This window comes from Lynx canadensis, chromosome B1 (assembly GCF_007474595.2).
Source record: "Lynx canadensis isolate LIC74 chromosome B1, mLynCan4.pri.v2, whole genome shotgun sequence".
Classification (NCBI taxonomy): domain Eukaryota; kingdom Metazoa; phylum Chordata; class Mammalia; order Carnivora; family Felidae; genus Lynx; species Lynx canadensis.
The window spans coordinates 81,376,609-81,383,780 of record NC_044306.2 but is presented as its reverse complement, the minus strand read 5'-3'; positions in this window follow the sequence as shown (position 1 = coordinate 81,383,780).

Genomic DNA, 7,172 nt, shown 5'->3' with positions numbered 1-7,172 from the left:
GAGTATATCAATCAGGCAGAAGCCTAAGGAACAGATGGGCCATGTATCACACCCTAGAGGCCAAGAGACTCCCAGCTTTTATCTAATAGAGAAGGAGTAAACCCAGATGCCCTGGTTCTCTCCTCAGGAAATGTTGCTTCCAGTTCCCTGAAAGACAAGGATGAGCTCCCATGGAGATACCAATTGTTACGTTAGTAAAGAGAACAAAGTAATTTCTAAAGTAACCAGAACACAAGTAAGTAGAAATGGACACTGAATTCACTGTGCACTGTTGAGGGAGCAGTGGGTTGGTTCTTCTGCCATTGCCTCTGTCAGTTGTCCTCCTTCCTTTGCCCTGTTCTGTGCCCCAGGAGTTGACCTCAAGTGACTGCCTCACTCAAGCCCCCTGGCTGGCTTGATCTATAGTGGGATCCAGCCAAGAGGGGGTGCTCGTAACAGGAAAGAGAGTGAGAGGGGAGAAAGATAGGGGTAACTCTTTCCTCCCTCCCTGCTTTGACGCCATGGCTGTAATTCTGTCCTTCCATGAATGCAGCTTCTGAGCACCACTCAGACTTCACTGGACCTGGGATATACTATTTCCACCCCTGTTCCTTCAGTCCTAAAGGTGGTCATGGCTTGGGGTGCCTGGGTGGCTCAGTCAGTTAAGCGGCTGACTTCGGCTCAGGTCATGATCTCACGGTCCGTGAGTTCGAGCCCCGCGTCAGGCTCTGTGCTGACAGCTCAGAGCCTGGAGCCTGTTTCAGATTCTGTGTCTCCATCTCTCTGATCCTCCCCCGTTCATGCTCTGTCTCTCTCTGTCTCAAAAAATAAGTAAACGTTAAAAAAAAAAAAATTAAAAGGTGGTCATGGCTTTCTACCATAGCTAGTCTCTAGATGGCTCACCAGCTCTGATTTGTTCCCATAACCTTACCCACACCTCTTAAGTAGTCCCTTCATTAGAGGTTCTTTATTGACCCATACAAGGTGAATTCTGTTCACTGACTGAACCTAGATTGATCAAGCTCTTCTTTCTTTCTTTCTTTCTTTCTTTCTTTCTTTCTTTCTTTCTTTCTTTCTTCTTCTTCTTCTTCTTCTTCTTCTTCTTCTTCTTCTTCTTCTCCTTCCTTCCTTCCTTCCTTCCTTCCTTCCTTCCCTTCCCTTCCCTTCCCTTCCTTCTTTCTCCTACTATTTAATAAGTACTACTATGTGCAAAACACTGTGCGAGCCACTGGAAATACCACGCTGAGCAAATAGCAATATTATCCCTAACTCTATAATTTACAGAGCTCCATGGCTTATTTTAGTTACCCCTTCTTTGTTATTTCACCTGAGATGATTTCTTTCTTTCTTTCTTTCTTTCTTTCTTTCTTTCTTTCTTCTTTCTTTCTTTCTTTCTTTCTTTCTTTCTTTCTTTCTTTCTTCTTTCTTTCTTTCTTTTTATTTTTAAAGTATAGAAATTCTCCAGGTCAGTTAAGAACTCTGAGAACAGGAAATGAGGCTATGTGAGAAGTAATAATAGCCGAAGCCCAATATGAAGCAAATAATTAGTAAATGCTATGGATTGAATGTTTGCATCCCCCCAGAATTCATATGTTGGGATGCTACCCCCCAGGGTGAGATGGAGGCTTTGGAAGGTAATTAGGTTTACATGAGGTCATGAAGGTGGGGCCCCCATGATGAGATTAGTGCCTTTGGAGGAAGAGACACTGGAGGACTTTCTCCCTCTCTCCCTCCGGGGAAGGTCATGTGAGGACACAGGTAGATGGCCCTCTAAAAGTAAAGAAAAGGGACACCTGACTGGCTCAGTCAGTAGAGCATGTGACTCTCAGTCTTGAGGTCGTGAGTTTGAGCACGAAGTTGGGTGTAGAAATTACTTAAAAACAAACAAGCAGGTAAAAGCCAGGAAGAGAATCTCACCAGAACTTCACCATGCTGACACCCTGAACTCAGACTTCCAGTGACCAGAACTGTGAGAAAATACATTTCTATTGTTGAAGCCACCCAGTCAATGATATGTTATTATGGCAGCTCCAGCTGACCGATATAGCAGATGATAAAAATGTTAAAAGAGAGCAAGGAGAATCAGTTGCCTAAAGAAGAGCCTACATCCCTAGCCCCCAGGATCCAGGACCATCTCGGTCCCAGGCTCTGAACAAATTCAGGGTGACCTAAGCAAAATTGCTAAGTGGGCAAGGTTTTTGCCACACCTCACCCCCATGCCTCCTCTGCCCTTGTCCCCTCCTGCTGGGAGCACGTTTGATGCCCACTTGTCCCTTCAGCAGTACTGTTCCTTTCAGCATCCAGACTAACAAATGTGCAGCCCATCAAACCCACCCTCTCCCAGCAAATCAGGCCCATCATCTTTCTACATCCAAAATATCCCTGTTCCTTTTCTCTCCCATTTCCCAGGGCCTCCAAAAATTTTCCAAAAACGATAGCCAATAAGATAATGAGAGTTGTTCTTTTTTTTCCTTTTATTGTCCACAGTATTGAAACATATAGCTATGTTTTTTAATTAAAATTTAAGCATTTAAAGACAGTAGCAATAATATATTAGCTACTCAGTGCTGATGTCTTCAGCCCTATGAATAGCTTGTTACCATGTTTTTTCAAATAGGAATATATATAAAGTAGCCAGAAAGAATAGGATATCATAGATTAAACGTGGCCATCTTTCTGGGATGTTCCTTTCACTCAAATATTTGTTGGGGGAAAATTAAGTAATTTAATATTGAAATCATTTTAAACATACTTTTATTAAGCTATATTTGGACATACCAGGCAGTTTAGTTTTGATCATGGAAAATGGGGATAATGACTGCAGATTCCTTACCCTATGAGGTTGGTGTGGGGTTTAGATGAATCCTGTGTGTGAAGTCCCAAGCACAGTAACTGCTCCTGAACTATGCCACGAGGTCCAAACTCTGCATAAACTTTTAAGTCAAAATGCAAGGTCTCAAAGAAGTTGTGCCGGAAACCTCCTCAAGCTCTACCTCCTAAACTCCCAGGGAATAAGTTTTCATTTTCTTTGGCTACTGGAGGCAAGAGTTTGAATATATTACCTCTGCTTTCTGGGTTCCCCATGCTTTATCCCAGAGCAGTGACTTTAATAGCAGGAATTTTAGGCATTGTGGCATTCATTCTGTTATAAATTTCACTTATAAAACATTTATTGAGGTTTTCATGATTTGATTTGTTTTAAACCAACTATTCTCCCTCCTCCACCCCCATTGTTGTGCCCGAAACAAAATAAATGGCCCAGTGTTATTTGGCATTCATCTGACATAAATCATAACCCACATTGGATTACTTTCAACTCTACATTATAGTCTTACGGAAAAGTATGGTTCTGAATGAGCACTCCCCTTTCCCTTTTAACACTTCTCTGTGTCCAAAACAAACAGATAGGCAAGCAAAAATTTTTTTAAAAATAATAAGAAAGAACAACGTAAAAAACAAAATTTACTTTATAAACTTGGACTTTCTCTGAATTTAGAAAAGGATGTTTACACCAAAATGAATTAAATTTTAAAAAAAAAGCTCATATATACATATGTAAATTTCGATGTTGCACCAAATCTCAGATTGGAATTTTATCCTTTTCTTGAAGTTGTTACTTATTTATTTTGAGAGAGAGAGAGAAAGAACCAGCAGGGAAGGGGCAGAGAGATGGGAGAGAGCAAGAATCCCAAGCAGGCTGCACTGTCAGTGCAGAGACCGAGGCGGGGCTTGAACCCACGACCTGGGAGATCATGACCTGAGTCGAAGTTGGATGCTTAACTGACTGAACAGCCCAGACGTCCCTGGAATTTTGTCCTTGAAAGGACTAAAGTCAGCAAGCAGGCAAATTTAATTGGCTCAATGTGTTCTGAATAAATGAATGCTTTTAATTACACACTATTTTAAGTACCTGTGTTACCCTTCAAGTTACAATGTTGGACAACTGCATTCAACTCACCACAAAATACACTCAATACTTAATAGTAACATCACATGAATATTACGGTTAATATCCTCCCACACCAAGTATGCTTTGGGTATACAGTGTAAAAGAAAAAAAGGGGGCCACAGTCCCTGCCATCACAGAACAAATATCAGAATGACAATTCATAATTCTTTCTGTAAAGGGGTTAGTGCTAGCACCTTAGACTTTATCCAGTTACTTTTGCTTAAAAAATTAACAAAACAATTAAACATATAAACACTGGAAAAATAGTAAATGCAGTAATGTCTTGTTTCACATGCTTTGGTCAATGAGCTTGTGTCTTATTGAGAGCTCTTTCAGTTCAGACATCACTCAGCTCACCGTGCATTTGTAGTTAAGTAGGTTGTCTAAATGGACGGCAGGGGCTGGGGTGCGAGTGGCCTATACACTTGGAACAGGGCACCCGGAGCACCTGCTGTTTCTCCACTCCAGAGACTGCAGACCCATCGTTGCCACATCTTCCCACCTTTCAAGAAAAGCAGGCCATCTGAATTTCATTGAGAAATCTCCGAGTTTGGGGACACAGATGCTAAACAAAGTACATCTGTAGGTCAGATCTCTGGATCACCAGTTTGTGGTCTCCCCTCTGTCTATACATAACCCCCCAAAAGTCCTTGTAATTCATACTTTACTCATATATGTGGGACCAAAAAATAAATAAGGCCCTCCAATACATTGCGTGTCACAGATTCATGGACTCTCAATTCTGGAAGTAGGTTAGCACTTATCTAGGCTAACTTCTGATTTATCATCCCTACGAACAGGGCAGACTGTAATCAGACATCTCTTATTGTGAGGTAGTTCTTTTTTAGAGTCCGTCAAAATCTAACATTGCCCTTCCCACCCAAGTGTGGCTATTATCAAACAGAAAATAACAAGTGTCGGTGAGGCTGTGGAGAAATTAGAACTCTTGTGCATTGATAGTGTAAATATAAAATAGTGTAGCCACTGTGGAAAACAATATGGCAGATCCCCAAGTAATTAAATTACAATTATCTGATGCTCCAGCAATTCCATTTCTGGATATAGCTCCAGAACAATTGAAAGCAGGGACTCAGCAGATATTTGATCCGTCACATTCATAGCAGCATTATTCGCAGTGGCCAAAACGTGGAGACAATCCAAACACCCACTGACAACTGAATGGTGGTGTATACATACAATGGAATATTATTCAACCTTAAAAAGGAAGGAAATTCTGACATGTGCTACAACATGAATGATCCTTAAAAACATTTGGCCGAGTGAAATGATCCAGGCACAAAAGGACAAATATTGTATGATTCCACTTATATGAGGTACCTAGAGTAGTCAGATGCACAGAGACTACTGTGCATAGAACGGCAGGCATTGTGGGGAGGAGGGAATGGGGAGTTCGTGTTTAATGGGCACAGCATTTCGATTGGGGAAGATGAAAATATTCTGCAGATACTTGGTGGTGATGGCTGCATGGACAATGTGACTCTATTTAATGCCACTGAACTACACACTTAAAACTGGGGAAGGTGGTAAATTTTAGGTTATATGTATATTTTACTACTATAAAAAATGTAGGGGCATCTGGGTGGCTCAATCGGTTAAGCAGCCAACTCTTGGTTTCAGCTCAGGTCATGATATCGCAGTTCATGGGACTGAGCCCCCTCCCCTGCATGGGGCTCTGTGCTGACAGTGCAGAGCCTGCTTCAGATTCTCTCTCTCTCTCTCTGCCCCTCTCCACCTTGCATGCTCTCTCTCTCTCTCAAAATAAATAAATAAACTTAAAAAAATGTAGAGAGAAACCTAGCATTTCTGCCCTCTGAAGCCATACTACATAGGTCTGCTCTTTTTCATGACTATCCTCCAAATATTGGCCAAGAGCAGCCCTGGTACTTCCCAGTCTCCCTTTCTGCATCTTTCTACTCTCCTCTGGAGTCCTTCCAGTCTGTCTGGGCCCGGTGCGCAGAACAGAACACAGTGTGTGTGCAAAGGTGAACAGGAAGCTTGCCTCCCCTGCTCTAAATGCAGACTTTTAGGAGGCTGTCTCCAATTGCATGACACCAGAGTGTTAGGTTTTATCTCATTTTCTGTGGGCCCTTAGAGCTTGTGCCTCCAGCATCATTAGTATGGCTCACTTATTTGCGAATGATAGATAGCCTCCAAAGAAAGAGGTAGAGAAAAGGAGACCTCCAGGAATGTTATTGCCTGCTCAGATGTCTTCAAAACTAATCTCTAAGAAATACTTCATTTCTTTCCAAATTGTGGAACTGCAGAATGAATGGATTTGCATTTCCACTGAAAATTAATCTGTAGTCGAAAAAGGCCCCACAGGGAGCTCTCTGGTTCATCCATGGACTTTCGTGTCTGGAAGCCGTGTCCATCAGAAATCAGATGAGGCTCCAAGAGGAGAGGTATTGACAGAAGCTAAAACAAAACTTATTTCTCCCTCTATGCTCTGCCACCGCCTTTCCTGACACTTCTATTAGTGAAAGGTAAATGTAGTCTTAAAAGTTTAAAAGTTAAATTTCCAGGGGCGCCTGGGTGGCTCAGTCGGTTAAGCGTCTGACTTTAGTTCAGGTCATGATCTCACTGTTTGTGGGTTTGAGCCCCGTTTGTCAGGCTCTGTGCTGACAGCTCAGAGCCTGGAGCTTGCTTCGGATTCTGTGTCTCCCTCTCCCTCTGTCCCTCCCTTGCTCACACTCTGACTCTCTCCCCCTCTCTCTCTCTCTCAAAAATAAACATTAAAAAAAAATTAATAAAAAAAAAGTTAAATTTCCAGGAAGGGCTCTTCCTACATTTAGGTATCAATTGTCTTCCTCTTGTAATGCATTTCCTAACCCCAGAATACAAGGCCCCTTTTACATTATTTCTCATTTGGTACTTGCCCACACAGGAGAATATAATTAAAAAGTGGTCTTCCTAAAGAAGCTCTGACAAAATCCATGAGATCTTTGAACTCATAGACTTTAAGACATTCCCAACAGATTTCATTCTAAGAAGAGAGGTGGAAAAAAGGGTTTCCTTGCTCAAATGGCTAGCTTTCAAAGGACCTTAAAAGGTCTGGGGGGTGTTGGGAGGTCCTAGCTTGCCGACTCCAACTCCAATTTCACTAGGTCATGTTAAATATGACTATTTTCACTAAAGAGGGGAGATGACCTCCATTGTCTCAACAGGATCTAGGACACCAAAGGGGTGATGCAGCAAGTGGCCCAGGCCTTCACTCTTAACAGCT